A 21,139-nucleotide genomic window follows, 5' to 3' on the forward strand; every position below is an offset into this window, starting at 1 on the left:
GGCCCCCTTTGTCTGCCCACCCCTTGCCCCACCCGCCTGGCAAAGGCCCTGCAAGGCTTCAATGCCCCCTTTCAGCGGCCGTTTGTTACCCAGAGAAATAGGGGGGGGGTTCAAAAGGGGCTCGGGGGTCCGTGCGCTGGGTGCCTGGAGGTGCCTGGAAGGTGGAGTCCCTCCTCTGTGTAGCCCATGGCTTTTCGCCCTACATGAGTTAGGGAAAGCAATCACATAGGAATAAAAAGCCATAGACCACAGCAGAGGGCTTACCCAGGATAAGCCAGCAGTCTTTGGGAAGAGCGAAGGGAAAAGGGAAAGGAGAGGGGGGGTAAAAAAAGTAACTCTTCTGCCTGAGTTGTCCTCGCTCCCCGTGACCAGCCGGGAGCACAACCCGCTCCCTCCCTGCATGGGGACCCCAAAACCAGGGTATGTTCCCACCCAAAACACCCCTCAGCACCGTGGCATCACAGGGGGGCTTCTCCTGGGTTACCCACGGGTCAGCAAGGAGAGATCCAAGCCTGGCACGTCTGTCCCCTCAGCGGGGACCTGACCCCGGGAGGAGGACCCTGTGCCCTGCCTTTGTGCTCCGGATGCTGTAATGAGCTGTGACTGCAGGGACAGCAGCAGGGGTGATGCTCAAAAGGCACCGTGCCACAGGCCAGAATGAATGGCAGGATGTCCACGGAGCAGCAGTGGAATGGTTTATTTTCCCTCTCCCCGGGTCCTGGCCACAGCTACACCTCACCTCTGTCAGGACGAGCTATTCCCCAGCACAGCTTTTTGTGCTGCTTTGAAGGATCACAATAAACCTGACAAACCTCGAGTTATAAACCAGAGAGTCGACCTGGCTGCAAATGGAGCAGCACAGATTTCCACCTGCAGATCAAGTGTCCCTTTCCCAGGAGGAGCACTGGGATCTATAGGATAAATCCCTTTTGCAAGCAAGGGGGTGGAAAACATTTGCCTTGGGGGAGTGTAGCTGTACCCTGCCCTGGAGCTGTTTTGAAAATCTGACCCTTGGGGCCACAGAGGGACTTGCCCACAGTCACGGAGTCGCTCAGCAGCAGAAGTGGGAGCCAAACCCCTCCCCGTGGCCCCACTGCCCCCACAGCTCACCTGGCTGAGGCTGCAGAGGCAGCGGATGCTCAGCCGAGGTGCATCCAACAGACCCGCCTTTGTCGGCTGAGACAAAGGGCTAAAGAAAGGTCTGGCTGCAAACCCGCCTCCCGCTCACCTCCCCCACTGCCGCTTCCCCCTGTGCCTTTTCGGGGCAGTTTTCCTCTCGTTACCCACAAAAGAGGCATCTCAGGCTGAGGTGATGTGCTTCACAGGAGCAGCTGCTCCAGCAGCTCCCCCGAGAGCCGGGCACGGACCTTGAGCTGTAGAAAAGCCCCTGCACCTCCCCACACCTGGGGAAGCTCCTCGGGTGGCACCAAAACTGCCCAGGTTGTCCTGGGAAAGCGCCGGCCTCGGCCTTTATTCCCTCCCCCTGCCAGGAGAGCGCTCGTTCAGCAGCAGTGACTGCTAATTGCCGGGAGCTGATGAGGTCAGCTCCGCTGCTGAGGGCAGGAAACTCCCTTTCTCGTCGCCCTCACAAGAATCCTCGGGAAATCCAGTGCTCCCAAAACTGCGCAGCAAGCGGGATCGGAAGTGGGGAGGATTTTGCCCGCTGTGGTTTGTAACAGCAGTGAACACGACTTTGACCGGCAAACCAAACTCCTGGAGCACAGGACTGGGTTTTTTTTCTCCCCCCGAGGTCTTTCCTCTTTTAACTCCCATAATATGAATGGTGAGCAGAAAAGGCCACCACGTGCCCCACCTGTGGCACAGCCACGCTCCCCTCCAGCCCCTCCACGGGCATCCCAACATTCCTTGGTCCTGGCATTGCATCCTTGGTGCAGGTGTTGCTCTGGGAAGATCTGCTGGGAACACCCCGGGTATGGGGGTACATGCCAGCAGCCCCACATGGGTCTCTGCCCTCCATGTCCAGCACTGACCCACCCCTCAGTCCTGGGGGTGCACTGAGGATCGGCCCCAATCTCACTGCACATCGCACATTCCAGGGTAAACCTGTCCCAATGGCTCTTTGGGATGTGGCTCTGTGGCACCCCACGGCCTTCCCGAGCAGGTGGCACCCAATTCAGTGCCAGGCCACCTTCCCCAGCCACGGCAACAGGAGCCCACGTGCCCATCCCAGAGCCACCATCCCCACTCCACACCGCGGGGACCCGAGGACAGCCCGGAGCCGCCGGCCGAGCACGGCTGACCTCACCTTTGGCAGCGCGGCATCCTCTCCGTGGGAAGGGCCCCGTGCCAGGCATCCCCGGGCTTGGGACGGCAGTGCCCACACCGTCCTGTCCTCCCCTGGTCCCTGCCAGCAGAACCCGAGCGCCGCGGGGATGCTCGGGGAGCGGGTGCCCGGCGCTGCCCGGGGTGGTCACTCCCACCGCCCCGAGCCCCGGCGGGCTGCGGGGGGGGTCTCCCCAACCCTCCCCTTGCCAGCTGCTCCCGCTGCCATCCCCAGCACCCCGCGTCCCGCCGAGCCTCTCTGCGCGGGCACATACTTGAGATGGTTGTGCACCGAGGGGCCGGGAGCGCAGGGAGGGAGGGAGGGAAGGAGGGAGGGAAGGGAGGGAGGGAGGGAGGGAGCGGGGGGTCAGGTATTTCTCCATCCCTGGCTCCGGAGAGCCGGTAACAAAGGCGCTATTGAACTGCAGCCTCTCTGGTCTGTGAAGCAGAAACCTCTTGTATCTACTTCAGTGCCTTTGATCTAACTCCCCCAGTGGGATGGATATTACTCATGTCCTGCTGCTCGGGTACTGCTGCCAGGGCGGGACGGGGGGGACGAGCCCCCCGCTCGTCACCCTGGGCTTGGGAAGTGTCCCACCAGCATCAGGCACCCAGTGCCCAGCTCCACTCCCGTCCTTCCCTGTGCTCCTTTCCCTCTCCTCTCCAAACCCCAAGCCCTCCAGACCCCAAACTTTGGGGACACGTCCCGCGCTCAGCCGAGCGTGGAGGCAGGAGGAGCAGCGCTCTCTGCGCCTCACATTCCTCTCCTGTAATTAAAGCCGGTGCTCTGGGTGGAGGGGGAATTTCCCAAAGGGTTTTACTGGCGTCTGGACAAGGGTCAGACAATGAGAACATTTGACAGGGTGCCCAAATCCGCTGTATCTTGGATACGCTCAAAGCCTCCCCCCTGTGTCCCAGGAGCTGCTTCGGGGCGGGTGGGGGCTGTTTGGGCAGGTTGGGAAGGCGGGTGTGACTTTGGGGACTCTCTCACCACGTCCCCACGGGCCTTCACCCCAACCAGGCTGCCCCAAAAACGCCAAAACCTGAACAGCACGAGCTTGCTCTGAAACCACGTTCCCGCCGGGATGCTCCAGGAAATCCTGAGTGAAGGAATCGGACGCACCTCAGAGACTCACAGCACTCAGATCGATGCCTCAAACAGGGCTTTGCTGCCTCCAGCAAAGTAACTGCCTCACTCCCCGGGGAGCCAGGGGCACTCGGGGCTTATCCTGGTTTTCGCCAGTCCTGGGGGGACACTGGGATGCTCTGACAACCTGCCTGGAACCGTCCCAGCTGCCCACAAGCACTTGAGTGCCTTTGGAAATCTTACTCTCCTGCCTTCGGGGTCTTTTTGCAGAAAACCCAGTGCTTGGCAGGTCCCACAGCACCCAGAGAGGCACGTGTGGGAATGGCCTGTGGAGCAGCCAGGCCCCTGGGGTGCCCACGTGACAGTGCCCAAAAGTGAGGGGACCCAAAATCAGGGCACAGGGGGAAGCCTCCCCAGAGCCGGCGGCTCTCGGTGCTGCTTCGCCTTCTCCGGGGGCTCCTTCCCTCCTTTCCCAGCTCCCTGCCCCTGCCTCAGGTGTGAGGGGAGCTGAGACAAGTGCAGAGACTGTCCAGGGCTGCTCCATCCCTGCTGCGAGGCGGGAGGGAAATAACAAACCCCACCAAGCGAAATGGAAAGGACGGATGGACAGATGGACAGACAGATGGACAGATACTCCAGAACGGAGGCTGACCTAGCTGGGAACACCTAAAGGATTTTTTCCACATACATCCATGCTATTTGCATCCCAAGAAGGTTGTTTTGGGGGATGTTTTAGGGTTGTTTTAGCCTTTGTTTTAGGGGATCACCTGCAGTTCCCCCCTCCCCAGCCCCAGGGCAGGGTGTGCAGACCCCAACTCCTGGTTAGTTTTTAAACATTAACTATCAGAACTTGGGGACCAGTTGAAGTCAGAGTCGGGCAACGATCCATTTTCAAGCTGTCTTGACAACTGGCTCCAGCACAGCGAGATTACATCTACTAATCACATTTATAAGGCGCCCAGGATCATGAATTGGGGATTCAGAGAATATTTGTCATTGTAACAATGTCATTTCCCAGCCTTTACCTTGTTCCCCAAGTCGTTATGGTTGGACTTTTTGGCTTTATAGAAACGTCTACCAGGGAAAAAAGAGGCTCCAGAGCATTTGTTGTAGTGGTGCTGAAGGTGCATGTTGTCTGCCACTTGTACATCCCATGGATAGGGTGATACTGGGGTTATTTATGGATTTTAATCAGCTTTCCCATCACCTGATTTTCTACTGATAGCTGCTTTAACAACACAGATATAACCTGAGTCTCTCCAGAATGCCCCATAAATCTTCCAGGCTATAAAAAGGGGAGGCCAGGTAAGCTGAGCAACCCCCCCTGATCCCTCAGCACACCCGTAAGGCTCAGGAAAGCAGCACCAATCTGCTTCCCTGTGGCTGCCTGGAGCTGCAGATGAGACCACACCGTCTCCAGCACCTTTTATGGAGGCATTCCAGGGAGATGTGCTCCATAAATCCACGTTTGCAGCCACAGCAGCATCCCAGCAGCACAGGCTGAGCCCAGCTCCCTTCTCCAGGATGCACCACAGCCATGGGAAACCCACAGGAAGGGCCAAAATCCTCCTCCTTTTGCAGGTGAACATGCAATCACATGCTCCTTCCAAAGCACAGAACCCAGAGGGATTTGTTTTAAGGAGAGAAAAGGAATCTTTTCGTTTCTGGCTACTTTAGCACTTTGCTTTATTCCCGCAGGGATGCTCGGACACCCCTCTGAATCCACACATTCCAGGAGTTCAGGCATTGCTCCCCGACACCCTGGCAGCCCAGGAAGGGTGTTTTCCTCTTCCAGTGGGCACTCCAGGGCCAGGCTTTCCCTAAGTCATGGGCTTGTCTATGAAAACTGGGGCTGTTGAGGTGCCCAGGGCTGCCCACACACCAGGCTCCCGCAGCACTGGCTTTCCCAAGGGTGCCTGAGGTCGCTTTAGTGAGCAGAAATGTTCCCACTGGGACAGCTTGGAGCCAGGAGGAACATTTTGCAAATCCAGTCAGTTTGTAGCAGTCAGCTTTAGGTACAAAACCAGCTCTGAGAAGCTGCAACCTTTCCTTCCCACTTTTCCATCTGGAACAGCATTGCCACTTCCAGCTCTCTTTCCTCCTTACCCAAATTACTTTTTTTAGGTGCCTGGAAATGTAACGAAAGGTTTTTTTTCTCTGGATGAAACACAATATTCTGCAACTCTAAGTGATTTTGTTTCTCGGCTCGCCGAAAATATTCAAAACAAATTCATTTTGGTTTGGCCCCCTGGGTGCTCCTGAACCCAACCATCCTCAGAGAGACCCCCAGGATCCCAAGACCCTGAGCTGTGTGTCCTGGGTCACAGCCCTGCTGAACCCCAAACCCTTCTACACATGGCAGAGCATCCCTGGTTCCTCTGGATTTATTTCCAGGTGGAGGGATGAGAGGGGCAGGGAGGGAAGGGACGAGGTAATGACCCAGATCTGTCCCTGCACACTCTCACCATCGCTTTGCCACAGAGCCCATTAAGGGAGGGCAAGCTCAGCTGGGGAATCCAGGTAAGTCACTCACTAACAAGATCCTCCCGGGCCTTTCAGCACATTCCTGGGCACAGATATCTCAGCTCCTGCAGCCCCAGCTGTAATTAAGTCTGGGCTGGGAGGCAGGAGACGCTGCAGGAGCCAGGGGTGGGGGGAGGAAGTTTGTCTCGATTTGCTGGAGCAGCCACAGGGCTGGTGAGGGATGGGCTGGCTCTGGCAGGGATGGGGGACCAATGGTCTGGTTCAGGCAGGGATGGGGGATCAATGGTCTGGTTCAGGTAGGGATGGGGGATCAATGGTTTGGCTCTGGCAGGGATGAAGGGATCAATGGCCTGGCTCTGGCAGGGATGAGGGGATCAATGGTCTGGTTCAGGCAGGGATGAGGGATCAATGGCCTGGCTCTGGCAGGGATGAGGGGATCAATGGTCTGGTTCAGGCAGGGATGAGGGATCAATGGTCTGGTTCAGGCAGGGATGAGGGGATCAATGGTCTGGTTCAGGCAGGGATGAGGGGATCAATGGTCTGGTTCAGGCAGGGATGAGGGGATCAATGGCCTGGCTCTGGCAGGGATGGGGGATCAATGGCCTGGCTCTGGCAGGGATGGGGGGATCAATGGTCTGGCTCTGGTAAGGATTTGGGGACTCCATCTGAGCTGTCCCACATGCCCCAGGGGCTGGTCCCTGGTGAGGAGGAGGAGGGTGAGGAGAGGAGAGTGAGCACTGCTCCTCTCCAGCAGCTTGGACTTGGGAGAAGAGAAAGACCATCTGAAGGGTTCAGTGATCAGAAACAACCAGAGCAGAGGGAACACAGACATGGAGGAATGAGAGGGGGAAGGTGAGGGAAGAGCTCTGTGAGGGTGTGGGGTCGCTTGTCCAGAGGTAAAAAGCGAAGGCAGGATGAGCATCACCAGAGTGGCCACCTCAGCTCCCCTGGGAGACATTTCCAAGGGCTCAAACCTGTCTCAGGTGAGTCCAGTCACTTCAGAGACATCACCCTGACCACAAGCTTGGGAAGAAGAAGAGATCAGCCCATCTCCCACCACAGTCAGTCGAGGCTGAGTCCATAAGGGACAGGCTGTGCTGGGGGAAGGGGCCCTGCTAAGGTGCCCTTTCCACCCCCTCACAGAGCAGACCCCAAACCCCCTTTCATGTGACTTCACCATCACATGCACGAGCTCAAACAGCCCCAGCCCAGCTCCCTCCTGGGACAGGAGCAGGGACAGCTGCCAGTGCTCATCTGGAACTCACACCATGGCTTTGCACTGGGCTCAAAGAGGGTTTAACCCTTTAAGAGGGTTTAACTGTGCCCAGCCAGGACCAGACTGTGGTCCAGCAGCTGCCCTGACCCCCAGAGCCCCCCTGACTCAACCTGCACACGCAACAGAGGATTCCTGGCAGATATTCCATCCTGTGCAACCCTGTCTGGCTGCACCACTGGTGTGCTTCCCACTGGGAATTGCCCTCTGGATGCACGAGGGAGGCCAGTGGGGCAGGGAGAGGTGGCAGCTGTGGGGCTGAGGGGACCCTCCCTGTGTGTCCCTGCTGATGCTCCCCATTGCAGGCCAGGGAGGATTAGCAAAGCTGGGATAACTGGGATGGAAACAGGGGGGTTGATGGTCTTACCCACGTGGGAGCTGCCATCCTGCACCAGTGTGAGGCACAGGGGGGTCAAGCCTTGCACAGTTTTGCATCCTGGGTTTTGGAGGACCCTGTCTGGGCACTGAGAGGCCAAGCTGGCTGTTGGTTTGGGCTTTGCAGGCTCTCCCCTGGCTGTGGGGAAGATCCTGAGTGCCAAACCCAGGCTGAGCCTGGAGCTGTCCTCTGCAGCTCAGAGCAACAGGCAAGGCAAGGGCACCGTGTGTGGGAAATGTGGGGCTGGAATAGGACACAGCACATGGATCAGCCCCTGGAGAGGGAACATCCTAGGGGCAGGTTGTACAGCTGGAGAGGGGGGTGGGAGCATCATGGATGCATCCTGGGTGTCAGGCCCAAGGTGAGACAGACATGAGAGATTTGTGTTTCGGCTGCTCCCGGCCCTGCTGGTCCCTGTTTCCAGCCATTTATCATGTTCTGCTGACAAGTCACTGCAGGCTCGTGCCTTAATGTGACATCCATTAGCACGAGGAGAAATCCTGCTGGAGAAAAGTGCCTCTTTTCTGCTTTGCAGGCGTTTCCTCCACTGCTCTCACCCCGCTGGGCAGGGCACCAGGGTCCCACTGCTCCCCCCTCCAAGGCACAGCCACACCTGGAGGGAAAACCAGCCCCATAAACGCAGTGTGGAGGTTTCTCAAGCCTGTACCTGAGCCTGTTCCCCCTGCCTGGAGCCATCCCAGCCCTGGTCCCACCCAGCCCTGCTGCTGGAGGTCTGCCACCACTCCCTGGGGACACACAGACCTCTGCAAAAACCAGGAGGGGACATCTCTTGGGCACCTCTGGGCACCCCCAGCCCGCTCCTTGGAGGGGGGTCTGGAGGCTCTGCCACCTTCCCCTCTCCTCTCTGTCACTGGAGCTTCTGGCAGAGGAAAATTCTCCTCCTCCTTAACGGGCTATCGCAGTCCAGACACGTGAGTGCAGCAGGACTGGCACACACACACACACACACACACAGAGTGCTGAAATCACTGCACGAGCCACTGCGACCCATTTGGGCTCCCCAGACACCCCCTCCCCAGCCCTCAGGACCCCCTCACCCCGGCGAGGGTGCCCTGGCACTCCCGGAATAACGGCGGGAATCAGACACCGAAATCAAGGCAATTCCTCCCTCCGAGCAAATAATCTCCTTTCCCCTCGCTGACATCACCGCTCAGGTTAACACATGCACCACTTCCCTTATCTTTCTTTGGGATTACCTCATCGGAGAGGACCCGGAGAGCCTCCCTCTCCATGTGTCCAATGCCAGCGCTGCTGTCGGAGCCGCAAGTTTGCAGCCAGGGGAAGGGAAGGATTGCTCGGCTGCAGTTCCACGGCACGCCCGGCTCTGCCGACCACCCCGGCACCTCCTCGCAGGATTCGGGGAGGTTCAGCAAGGCACAGGCACTCCCAAAATCTGCCCTTTGCCCTTCAGAAACCCAAACGCGCCTCTGCACCGGGCAGAGTTTCTCTTTGCCTGCAGACAGGAGCCGACCCGCGGGTTTTATACCCCCTCTGAACAATGCCAAAGTGTTTGCACACACACACCCCCACCCACCCCAGTCCTCCAACCCGCCCTCCTCACACGGCTGCCACTTGGGTAAGACAAAAAAACTTACCATACACGATAAGTTTTGTGTATCTGATATCATCTATCATTACACAAACACATATTCATATACAGGAACACTCATTCCAGCATTGGAATCCAACAGTTAATGAGCTCACGTGTAATTTAGCCGATAAGAACGTTAACATGTGTTGCATGTAATTCTGTGTCAACATAAGTAATGCAAATATACATGAATATACCCACACACACCCTCACAAACCTTCACGTAGGGATGAATTTTGACAACTTGGTGATTATTCTCACTTAAAAGAAAGAGAATTTAAATTTTTCCCAGCTAATCCGCTACCTCCACAAGAACAGAACTACAGCAAGCCAGTGCCACCCCTCAGCCAGAACACTGCAAACAGGCTTAAAGCTGCACATCCACACGCACAAACGCATTTCCGACCCACGCCACCGAGGGATAAAGGGCTCGGGTTGCTCTGGGATGCTCCTAGAGAGGCATCCCCGGGGATGCTGCGCAGGTAACACTCCCGGAGCGGGGGGTGCAGGTGCCCTGCGGGTGGTTTGCATGTGCTCCTCGCCGATCCCATCCCAGCCAGTGCTCCCGCTCACCCTCACGCACACACAACTCCTCCAGGCAACACTCCAGACAAAGAAAGAGAGAAAGGAAAAAAAAAAAAATAAAACCGCCGTCTTACTTTTTTTCCTCCTTTTTTTTTTTTTTTTTTGGCCTCCCCCTCCTCCTCTCTCTCCTCCTGCAGCCTCAACCGCGGGACTCCGGCGATTCTTTGGTGGAGATTACGAAAAAAGCAACTTAAGGAACCGCCGGGCGCTGCTCAGAGCCGAGCGGAGGGGAAGGGAGAGAGAGCTTTGCCAGCGGAGAAGAGAAGGAACAAAAGCCCAGCGATGCCAGAGCGGTGCTGAATAGGTGTCTTCCTAATTGTGAGGGGATTGTGTGGCTGTGTGTGGCTGCGGGGCGGGAGGAGGCGGGTGAAGGGGCGATGGGGAGAGGCCTCCCTCCCTCCCACGCCGGCTGGGGACGGCCGCCCGCAACCCCAAGCTGAGGTTGTGCATAAATTATCTCTCCCCACCGGAGCCGCGCACTCCTCTGCATCCCTTCCAGCTTCCCGCATCCCGCTCCCCGGGGCAGGGATGCCGGCTCGCCCCGGCTCGCCTCTCTCCCTCTTTTCTCCCTTCCTGCTTTGTCTCCGGCCCCGTCTCCCAGCCAAGCAGACACAAAAGAGCCTCTGACCTGGGAGGAGAAATCCCCGTTTCCAGCAAGAAAAGAAAAAAAACCCCACAAAACCAAAAAAAAAAACCAAAACACCCACCCGAGGTCTCCGGTGCGCGCTTTCGGCAGGCAGGGGGATTAAAAATAGCTGGTGGAGCTCGAAATCGGAGGCAGCATTCCTTCCCTAATGAGTGTAATTAGCGGAGTGGGGATGCGAGCGTGTTTCCCTGGCTGTTCCCTGCGTCTTTGCCTGTCTCCCAGCGCCAGCCTGCCTGTGCTCTTCCACAGGCTTTTGGGAAACCTGTTCCCGCTTCCAGGAGCAGCCGGGGCAGGAGCTGTCCTTGGGAGCAGCTCTCGACATGCACTTCAGCCGCCTTAAGCTCTCCCTCCACCTCTGTCTCAAAGTAGAGGGGTTCAGACAGGATTAAATCCCAAACACACATCCCGAGTCCTCCGGGGCTTGGCAAAGCAAAGCAAAGACAAGTCGGATTTGGGACCTTTTTTTTTTTTTTCTTCTTTTCCTCCCCCAGCTCATTGCTACCCATCCACTTTAGCTCTCCTAAATCCCGAGCTGTCAGTGTAACAACGGGTGATTCAGTGGGGATTTAGCCAGGCTTGGGCGCCAGATCCTCCTCCCGTGGCAGCGCCCGACCCGGCATGAGCACAGCATTACCTCACCTTCCACCGGGCTGCTCCCCCGTGGGGACACAGGAGGTCCCTTCTGGGGGGACAAAGACCACCCCTGCTCTCTGCCCTGTGGGCAGCCCCCTAAACGACCCCTTAAATCCGATTCTAAGTGTTAATTTTGGCCGCAGCGATCGAGGTGGGATGAGTTCGGAGCAGGGTCCATCCCACACATCCTTCCCCTGAACGGGGACGGGGCTACAGATGAGGGCAACACCCTGGGAGGTGTGTTGGCCAGCTCGTTAACTGCTGGGCCTAATGAGCTGCTTGGCTGGGTTGTCCACACGGGGAGGGTTTGGATGGGATGATATGTTGGATGTGGAGCAGGCCAGGAGCAGTCAGGGGGGGCTGTGCTGCCCCTCAGCATCTGCTCCAGCTCTGACATTGTGCTCACTTGGGCTTCTTTTTTTTTTTTAATTGTCTTGATGTCCCTCATTTGCATAATCCCCAGAATGCAGCGCAGCAGGACTTTTGCTCTGAGCTAATAAATAGATGACAAAAATAAATGTGTCATGTAAGATTTGCTTCCGTTTCCTTGCCTTTGTGAGTGAGCTCCCACCAAGGGATGGTGCTTCGGGGGGGGGGGTTGGTCTCCCAGGAACTGTCAGCCTGGCCTGCCACGGGGCCACAGCTTTGCCAGATGTTTGGCTGGAGTTGTCTGCTGGGAGCAGGAGGAAAAGGTGGCTGTGGAACATGTGGATGTGCTCCCGGCAACCTGGACCCTCCAAAGCTCTTCCCCAAAATGACCCCACTACAAAAATGCCACCCAGGCCACCAAAAAGTTCATCGTTGTTTTCATGCCTTGTTTGCATCCAGCAACAGGCAGGTGCTTGGGGTGCCTTATTTTTAAAGTATTTACTTCAAAATCACTGAGCACTGTGGTTTCCTCTCCTCCCTAATGCCCTGACCAGCTCTCCTCTGGTGGTGGAGTTGTACTACTCAGGAAATCAGCTCCCTGAGCTGGGAAAAAGAGTAATTGCCCTGCCATGAATATCCAAGTGGACTCATGAGGCTGAAAAGGTGCCATGTGTTTGCTACAGGATTATTTCCCCCTGGTTTTACAAGAATTTATTCATCCCCTGGTAGAACTTGGCTGGAATGCCAGAGATCCCACCCAAAAACAGCCTTAAGAGGCTCTGAGTTTTAACAGGTGGGCTGTGGTTATCACTGGCTCTCTGCATCCCTGGAAATCTTTGCTCCACGACTGGGTGTTTTCCCGGGATGGATGCTCAGCTGGAAGCGAGGGAGGTGCCGAGTGAGGGGGTCAGACCTGGAATGCCAGGTCTGTGAAGCCCCTGGGGTTTGGATCTGACAGAGGACAGCAGTGAGACTCAGCAGGTTCCTGAAGCAGGGATGGTTCCTTTGCAGAGGTGCTGGCGGCTCTGGAGATCACACCTCGTGCATTCCAGCAGTTGGTACTTCTCTTTCTTCCCACAGCCCCGTGATTCTGGAGGATTCTCAGCTCTGATAGAAAAACACTGTAGCATTTCCAACTGTGCTGTTTGTTGAGAAAAGCCTGAAAACTTGAAACCCGAAGGGTAAAGGCTACGAGAAGAACTACAGACCCGAGAATTGGTGAGCTTGGGCTGGTTTTTTTTTTTCTTTTAAACCCCTGTCCAATTTTAAATCACTTTTATGACTGTACATAAATGCTTTGTGCCATGTGAGTGCTCGAGCCTGGTGTCACAGCAGAGAGGTGGATTCATCACTGCTGATCAGGCTACACTTTCCCAAACGCTCAGGTCGGGCTGTGGAAGGAGCTCATGAACCTCACCTGGCATTGAACAGGTCCAGAGATGAGGCTCTGGGCTCAGGAACTGGGCTCACCAGTGGGAGATGTGCCCGTGTGTGGGAGGTGGGATGTGTTTGCAGCAAGCTGGGCTGGCAGCTGGGGTGCCCAGGGCTGCCTCAGCCCCGAGGAGGAGACGCACGTGCAGGCAGACACCGGTGGGGGATGCAAAGGAAGAACAGGAGACACGGAGCAAAGGCAGAGGAGGAGGGAGAGGTGAGCTGTGGAGCGAGGCTGGATCGGGACTCTGGCTGTGGTGAGGCCCGGTGGGAGAGCTTTCCACCACGGGAAAAGGAATTCCACCTGCAACAAGCCCTCTCCCAGCTCATCCCAGCAGCAAGGTCTGCTGCACCCCTGATGGTCTGGGCCAGGCTCAGCTGCTCCCCAGCCCGGGCACCAGATCCATGTGGTGGGATGAGACAGTGCAGTGCTGGGACACGGGAAGGCAGAGAACCACGAGGATGGAAAGCAGAGAAAACCAGCAGGAGCAGTGGAAATGAGCTGAGGTACAGGAGGACTGTGGCACATCCCTCCAGGATGCAGAAAATAATTTTCCCTTTCCCCAAAGCACCAGTGAGGGAGGATGGGATCATCCATCTTCATTACATCAGCAGAATAGGCTCTGTCAGGTTACACTGGAAAACCAATCAATATTCCCTGTGGCCTCGCTGGCCACAGTTCCCACCACTCCAGGAGCAGCCACGGGACCAGAGGACACAAGCTTGGGTGCTCAGGCTCTGCTCCCTGGGCAACACCCATCCCCAAGGGACTGGGGGGGACACAGAGACACCCAGTTATTGCCACGCACTGTCCACACACTCCTGATCCTTTAAACAAGCTCACACTCTTCCTCATCCAGCTCCCCAGGTGTTTTTGCTTTTCCATCACCATAAAATCCCAACATCCGGCCCTGGATTTTTCTGTAGGCAACAGAACAAACCTCCTGCAACAAAACCCCATGGCAGCACATCTAATCAGGGAGCAAAACTCATCCAGGAAAGATTTATTTTCCCAGTTGCCACCACGCAACTCCGCTTGGGTTGCAAACCCAACTCGCACACGGAGCTCGGACACAGAGCAGGGCACTGCCCTCCCCTCCAGGGATCAGCCCTGCCCAGGTGGGCATCTGCTGGAGATGGGCCCAGTAGCATTCCCAGTGTCTGATTGTGAGAAGACAGACCCCTGGAGTGGGAGACCCTCAGGGCAGACAGGACCCTGACCACCACGTGGGTCCTTGGATTTTTCTACGTGTGCCTGTGGGACCCCCCACAACTGGGGGTCCTCCACTGGAGGTAACTGCCCAGCATCAAGAAGCCCACACACCTGGCCTGGCCCCTCTATGCCCATCCTACAGACCCTTCCTGGGGCAGGAATGGGGGGCTGGAGAGCTCCTCCCTGCCCTGGGGAGCTTCACTCCCTCCGTTTCCAAGGCAGCTCTCAGAGCAGTCGCTCCCGCCTCGTGCCCGGGCTCCTGCTGCAACAAAAGTCTCTCCCAAGGCAAGACAAGCCCCATCCATCTTGCTCCCAACGCGGCCACACGACTAAAAATAAGCCAATAAAGCAGCAATCACCTTGGAGCAGCAGCAGCAGCAGCAGCTCTATTACAGCAGAGGAGCCGTGGCAGCTGCGCCCCAACCCCCGGCACGGAGCCAGGACCCCAGGAAACCCCCCCTGCCCTGATTTCCCCCCTGCCACGGTGGGATGGTGGTGGGAGCAGCCTGGCAGCACCTGCTGCTGCCCCACAGCCCTGGCTCTGCCTCGCTGGGCTTCTCCTGGCTGCCCCACGGCACCTCTGCATGTGCTGGGGATGGCTCTGAGCCCCCGGCACCGATCCTGGGGAGCAGGAGAAGGGGGGGCTTCCTACAGAGATGGGCTGAGAGAGCTGGGGCCGTTCAGCCTGGAGAAGAGAAGGTTGTGTGGAGACCTCACAGCACCTGAAGGGGCTGTAAAGAAGCCGGGGAGGGTCTGTTCCTCAGGAACTGGAGTGGCAGGACAAAGAGTAAGGGGTACAAACTGACAGAGGGGAAATTTAGGTTAGATACGGGGAAGGAATTCTTCCCTGGGAGGGTGGGGAGGCCCTGGCACAGGTTGCCCAGAGAAACTGTGGCTGCCCCATCCCTGGAAGTGTCCAAGGCCAGGTTGGAGCAACCTGGGCCAGAGGAAGGTGTCCCTGCCCATGGCAAGGAGTGGCACTGGGTGAGCTTTAAAGTCCCTTCCAACCCAAACCATTCTGAGATTATTGCAGAGTTTGGGTGACCCCCCAGCACCCCTTTCTGCAGAGAGCTGTGAATAAATCAAACACCTCAACCCCGTGTGTGGATCAGCTTCTTGCACACTGGGCGAAAGAACCCAGATTTGGGACAACAACCCCTCCCTTCCTTTCCGTGAGCCTTCAATGATCTGTTAAGAGTTTTGCTCCTCTCTGCTGTCCCCGCAGCTCTCCCCACCCGGACTGCAGGTCCAGGGACTCAGTTCCTGGAGGTTTTTTGTGTCCCTCTCCCCCCCGCAGCTGCCGGCCCCGGGGCAGCTCCAGCCCGATGTGATGCACGGGGTGTTTGCATCTGTTTCCCTTGCAAACGCTCATTTGTCATGTAGATCTCCTGGCATTTTTTTAAAGGGTAGATTAATTTAGGGGAGCTCTCGGATCCAATTTCCCCCGGCAATGGCTCTATTAGGCTGTGCACAGCAGATACAGGCTCCCGTCCTCCTGCTGCTACTGATGGAATTTGATTCCGCGCTGCCAAATCTGCAGGGCTGCAAACACATTCCCACTCCTGATTAATGTGAGTAATTTCTGCTTGAAAGAAGGTTGAAATGAGCAGCCGAGGGGAAGCGAACGGTGAGGGTTCCCCCCAATCCCCCCCCCCCCCCCCTCCCCCGGCGCTCGCTGCTGTTTGCATTTCCCAGCTCGGGAATGGGCGAGCAGATAAACAGACTCGCTGGCCCCGTTTCAGCGCGGCAGAAGGTGCAGGAGGAGGGGGGGGGGACACCACGGTGGGACCCTGCGGGGGTGGGCGGAGGGACGAGCCGGGGGACCCCCCGCCCCCGGGCCGGGAGGGGAAGGGACCCCCGGCCCCGCGATGCCCGATCCCACTTGGGGGGGGCGGCACCGGGGGGTGGGACACGCACAGAGTGAAGGGGGGGACACTGGGGAGACACACGGGGTGCACAAGGGGGGTACATGTGGGTTACACAGGGGGATACACGGGGGGACACGGGGGGGACACGCGGGGATTCCCCGGGGGGTACCTGGGGGGACATAGGGACACCCGGGGGGTGACACGTGGGGTACACGGGGGGATTCGCCGGGGGGGTACCTGGGGGGACAGAGGGACACCCGGGAGGTAACATGTGGGATCCACGCCGGGCTCACCGCGTGTGCACAGGACGGTACACGGGGGGGACGTGGCGGGTACGGGGGGGGCTTCACTGCGAGGGGGTGGCCGGTGAGTGGAAACTTGAGGGAAAAGGAGGGTCCCGCCCGGGGGTCCGTGGGGAGAGGGGCCCCCCCAGCCCGGCTGTCCCGTCCCTGTGTGCTGCCAGCCAGGGCTCACCCCCCTGCCCCCAGCCTGGTGCCCGGAGTGACACTGGGAGCTGGTTCGATCCGAGGGTCTCCCCAGCCCTGTCCTTCCCTCCTGCCCCACCCACGGCTCTCCAAGTCTCCAAGGGACTCCCTGTTTCCCTGCCGAGCACCCACACTGTGATTCCCTCAGCCCCGTCCCCCGGGCTGCTGTGGGACCCGAGATGCCTGTACGGCTCTCCGAGTGGTTTTGGAGAGGCAGAACCAGTTGCCCCGTGGGGACACGGTGAGCACCCCCCGCCTCAGCATCCCCCTCCTGCTCCACATCAGGGTCTTTGGAGGACCAGGAATAACGGGAGCTTTTCCCCAGCGAATCCCCATCTCCTGTGTCCTCTCCCTCAGGAGCAGCGCTGGCTTTGCCTCTCCTTTTCAATTTATTTTTATAAGGAAGGAGGAAGAGAGAGAGAGAAAGAGAGAGAGAAGGAGAGAGAGAGAGAGAGTCACATCCTAATCTGGCAAAATGTCAGGGAGTGATTCAGAGAAGAGGCGAGCGGCAGAGAGAGGCAGCCCACACAGGAGACTTGTTTCTGATTTCCAAATGTCAGCATGTCCTTTAATTAAATGCTGATTAACAGGGGACGTGCTCCCTTGTGCCGGAGCCGCGGCTGCGAACGCCGGCTCCACAGAGAGCCCTGCGGCCGCTCCCACCCCCGGGACAACGGGCAGGCAGGAGAGCCGCGGGAGCCGAGCCAGGAGCAGCCTCATCCCGTGCTTTGCACCGCACCGAGGGCACCCAGAGGCGCCGGTTCAGCTGCTGCTGAAGCCTCTTGCGCCCAGGTCCCCGTTCCTGGCGCAGCCTCCGAGCTGGGATTGCACCTGAGCTTTTCGTCTCCGTGTGGAAGTTGTGTCGGATCTAACGGAGTGAATCTGGATGCAAACCCCCATGTGGATGCTCTTACTTTAGTCTGAGCAGCTCTTTTCCTCCTCGGCTCTGCCTGCTCTCTGCACACTTAAGCCAAACTGCAAAAATGCTCTTGGATTTCGGATCTCCGCAAACAACTCGTGTGCGGTGTCCCCAAGCGCTGTCGGTCACAATGCTCCTCTTTGTCCTCTCAAGCTGCCTTGGCTTTGAAGTCAGTGGGAGGGTTATCCTTGAGGGGAAGCAGGGCTGGGCTGTGCTCTGGGCTGTGTCAGCCCTGGAGGGGGTGGCAAACCTTCTCTGACCCTGGAAGTGATGAGCAGCTCCCCAAAGAAACAGCCCCCAAGCCCCGGGGCCGACGGAGGTGGGATTTGGGATGGACCAGGTGAGTTTGGGCAGCACTGTGCCCCACCGTGTGTACCCACAGCCATTCCTGGCTGCTTTGCACAGGCCCTTGCTGAGTCTGGGCCCTCCTGGTGAACTCTGTGCCCTGGGATGGGTGGTTCCCTAAGCCCGATTCTAATCAGCCCTTCAGGACAGTTCAGGCTGGTTTGGGGCAGCCCCACACAGGAGCAGTGGGTTTATGGGATGACAGGGGAACACTCTGCTCTGCCCTGAACGCATCTGGCTGACCATAAAAGTGTTCCCGAGAGTCCAAGAGCTCTCCAGACTGCACAGAAACTTCTACCTTGGGCAGCCTCCCTCAGAGACCTGTGTCACACTGTGACAGAGCCACGGAGGTGACAGGGCTGAAGTCACAAGCCAGACATCCCTAAACCTGAAATAGTCTATAATTAAAAATAACCTTTGCAGAGAGGAAAAGCTTTGAGAGGAAAAGCTTTCCATGCTTATGCTCCCATCCCCATGTCCCTCCCAACACCTGCAGAAAGTCTTTCCTCTGTTTCAGTGTCACCTCCAGAGCTGTGGCCTTGGGTGACCAGTGGCTCTGGGTGTCCCATCTCCCTGTTCCCTGTTCTGCTCACAGTGGCTCTGGGTGCCCCATCTCCCTGTTCCCAGTGCCATGTGCAGCTCAAAGTGGCTCTGGGTGCCCCATCTCCCTGTTCCCAGTGCCATGTGCAGCTCCCAGGGGCTCTGGGCGCCCCATCTCCCTGTTCCCAGTGCCATGTGCAGCTCCCAGGGGCTCTGAGTGCCCCATCTCCCTGTTCCCGGTGCCATGTGCAGCTCCCAGGGGCTCTGGGTGCCCCGTCTCTCCGTGTCCTGTCAATGTGCAGCTCACAGCAACAAGTGTTCCCTCTCCAGACTCCCACAGCGACGCTGCCTATTCCCAAGCGCCACCTGATGGCATCACCGCCAGGAAGGATTTGTTCGGCAGCGTTTATACCGGCACAGACGCGAGAATCACCTCCGACAGCAGAGAGGGTGGAAATGGGAAACGGGGACGCTGAGAGCAGCCCTGGCTCAGGACCCTGCCCTGTGTCCATCCCCGGGATGGGGCAGAGCAAAGCCGAGCTCAGGGGATGCACACCACGGCTCCCCTCTTCTTCTCAAGCCCATCAAAGTTCTTCCAAGCTACCCGGGAGGCAGGGAGATCCTGCTAGCCCTGGCTGGAGGATCCCCACAACTGCCCCCTTTTTAATTCTCCTGGATGTGCCTGAGAAGACAGCTCTGTGTTTATAAACGTGAGAAAGAATCGCACAGAAATCCCGGGAGCAGCAAGTCCCGACACCTCCCACACGGCAACGCGAGAGAAGCCACTTTCCTCTGCCACCAGACGAGGGGCTTTGTCACACCAGTGTCACCCCCACCTCCCTCTGCCTCCCCAGAGGTGCCACCCAGACGTGTGGGGGAGACCCTCTGTCTGCAACAGCCACGCAGAGGTCGGACACACTCCAGCCAAAGGAGAGGGTCTCCCCCGAACCAGCAAACACAAACAGGGCTCACACAACCAGCAACAGTGCCTGGAAGAGACATCCTTGGGCCAGGCCTCCCCCTCCCCTCTCCCCAGACCAGTTCAGGGCAGGGGACATGGGTGAGATTAACACAGGGCTGGGTCAGGGTCGCCTTTGAGCACAAAGCCCTTGGAGGGGGGAGCTTAACTCTGCCACGGCCCTGCTCCACCGCTCCCCCCTGCCCTCCCCTCCCTCCGCTGGGAGCGCCGGGCTCTGACACTTGTCAGGGAAAAGCGGCCGTTCGGGAGAGCCCCCGGCTGCCTCCTGCGAGCTGAGCAGGGCAGTGCCGGCTCCCCAGGGATGGTTCTTGCCAGCCGGGATCCCCGCTCAGCCTCTGGCATGAGCCAACCTGCCCGTGCCCCGGCTCCCGAGCCCACCCACCCCGCGGGGACCACCCTGTCCCCAGGTCCCGCTTAAACCTCCGCTCCCGGTTTTAGCGGGGAGCACCAGGACCCCCAAGGCGGAGGCACCGGGATGGAGAGGCTGCGGCGAAGCGTTTGTGCGGGGAGGGATGGGGAGAGGACGCAGGGGGAGGGGAGGTGGCGGTGGTGGGAACGGAGGGGAGGGGGGGGGATGAATCATTTCGAGCGAGCCAGATTTCCATATTCCCCCTGCTGGAAAATTAAAGTCTGCTCCGAGTTTGCATCCCAAATGTGATTGCTTTCGGATCCCTGCCTTGGAAAGCACGTACCTCTCTCAGCAGCCGGCCCTGCCGGGATCAGTGTCCATGCTGTCTACCTGTCAGCAGGCTCTTCCTTCTGTTCACGCTGAGCATCATATTTGCTTTGAACACCGAGGTAGTTAAAAGCTGCAACTTAAAGACTCGGGGAGGGGGGGGTGGAGGTGGACGGACTCACTGAGCATGAAAAGCAGCCATTGGCTCTGCCTCGCCGGCTGCTCTGCCACTGGGCCGGGCTGAACATGTGTCATCCTTCCCCTCGGCTCCCCTCATTTCCCCGGCGCTGTCCTTGCCCGGGAGGGCGGGGGCAGGAGGTGCCGGACCCCCCTCCCTCCCTCCCTCCCTCCCTCCCGGCCCGGAGCGCGCCCGCCCCGGGCAGATGCGGACGCCGCTCCCGACGCTCCGCTCCCTCCCCGGGGCCGCGCGGCATATGGTGCCTGATTTTTTAATTTCCTCGGGACGGCGGCTCGTATGGCGACTGGCAGGTTTCTCACCGCCTTTTGATTAACCCCCGGTAGGTCCCGACGTGCCAACTGGCCGTATGGGCTGAACAAAGCGCTTCCCGATCCCGCCGCTCCCGACTTCCTTCTCATTAACGGGGAGCGATCTTCGCTTGAGCCCCGGCCAGGAGAGCAGGGGCCGTGTCCTGCCTGCCTTTAAAGATGCCTCTCCCCGCGTTGTGTTCCCGGGAAAAGGAAGCCGGCTGTAAGCCTTCTTCAAACCCTGCCTACCTGTTACCTGCCGGCCCCGTGCGGGATCGATCTTGCCGGGCGAAAGCTGAATGTCTAAAGCGGTGGCAGCGGGAGAATCCGGCGTTTGTGCGGGGCTGCTCTCCCAGGCTCTCTGCAAACACCGGTGGAGCCGCCGAGTTTCGCTCAAGTCCCGCTGGGAAAGCTCCCCCTGCAACCAAACCCACTTTTCTTGCAAAATTTGAGGTCCTTTATAACACGAGAAATGAGTCCAGCCCCGTGTGATTACAAGGAGCCACGCCGTGTCTCTTGGGTACCACCATTTCCAGGCACACGTATTGTGCTTTGCAGGTTTGCTCACTCGGCTGCATTAATTCCCGATTCCTCCCGGGAATGGCTTTCACTCCGCAGGCTGTTCAGGCTGAGGCTGGGTCAGGGATTGTGTGAGCACAAATGGGACACGAGCAGCCTGGTTGTGTCTTCTGAAAGGTTTCTGCCGTGTGTGGTGTTGGCTGTGACAGCAGGGACGTCACTTCTGTGCAGAGTCTCCGCAGGATCAGGGATGGGGAGCCCCTTTCCTGGTTGTGGGGAAGCAGCTGCCACCTCAGTGAGGGTGTGAGGGCACTTCCCACCTCTGATCCC

General features: G+C 58.3%; 2 long non-coding RNA genes across 2 annotated transcripts in view; one reads left to right on the top strand and one right to left on the bottom strand.

The window, feature by feature from the left end:
• LOC116798483 overlaps positions 1 to 20,066 on the bottom strand; it is a 33,349-nt gene extending 13,283 nt beyond the window's left edge. Inside the window, exon 1 of the long non-coding RNA XR_004360902.1 lies at positions 19,821 to 20,066. This is a non-coding gene — a long non-coding RNA (uncharacterized LOC116798483). The remainder of the gene's footprint in view (positions 1 to 19,820) is intronic.
• On the top strand, positions 15,451 to 19,362 carry LOC116798486. Its single transcript, XR_004360904.1, has 3 exons — positions 15,451 to 15,563; positions 16,494 to 16,586; positions 18,480 to 19,362. It is a non-coding gene; the product is annotated as an uncharacterized LOC116798486 (long non-coding RNA).
• Positions 20,067 to 21,139: the final 1,073 nt, after the last annotated feature.

Source organism: Chiroxiphia lanceolata, chromosome 25, assembly GCF_009829145.1.
Source record: "Chiroxiphia lanceolata isolate bChiLan1 chromosome 25, bChiLan1.pri, whole genome shotgun sequence".
Lineage (NCBI taxonomy): Eukaryota > Metazoa > Chordata > Aves > Passeriformes > Pipridae > Chiroxiphia > Chiroxiphia lanceolata.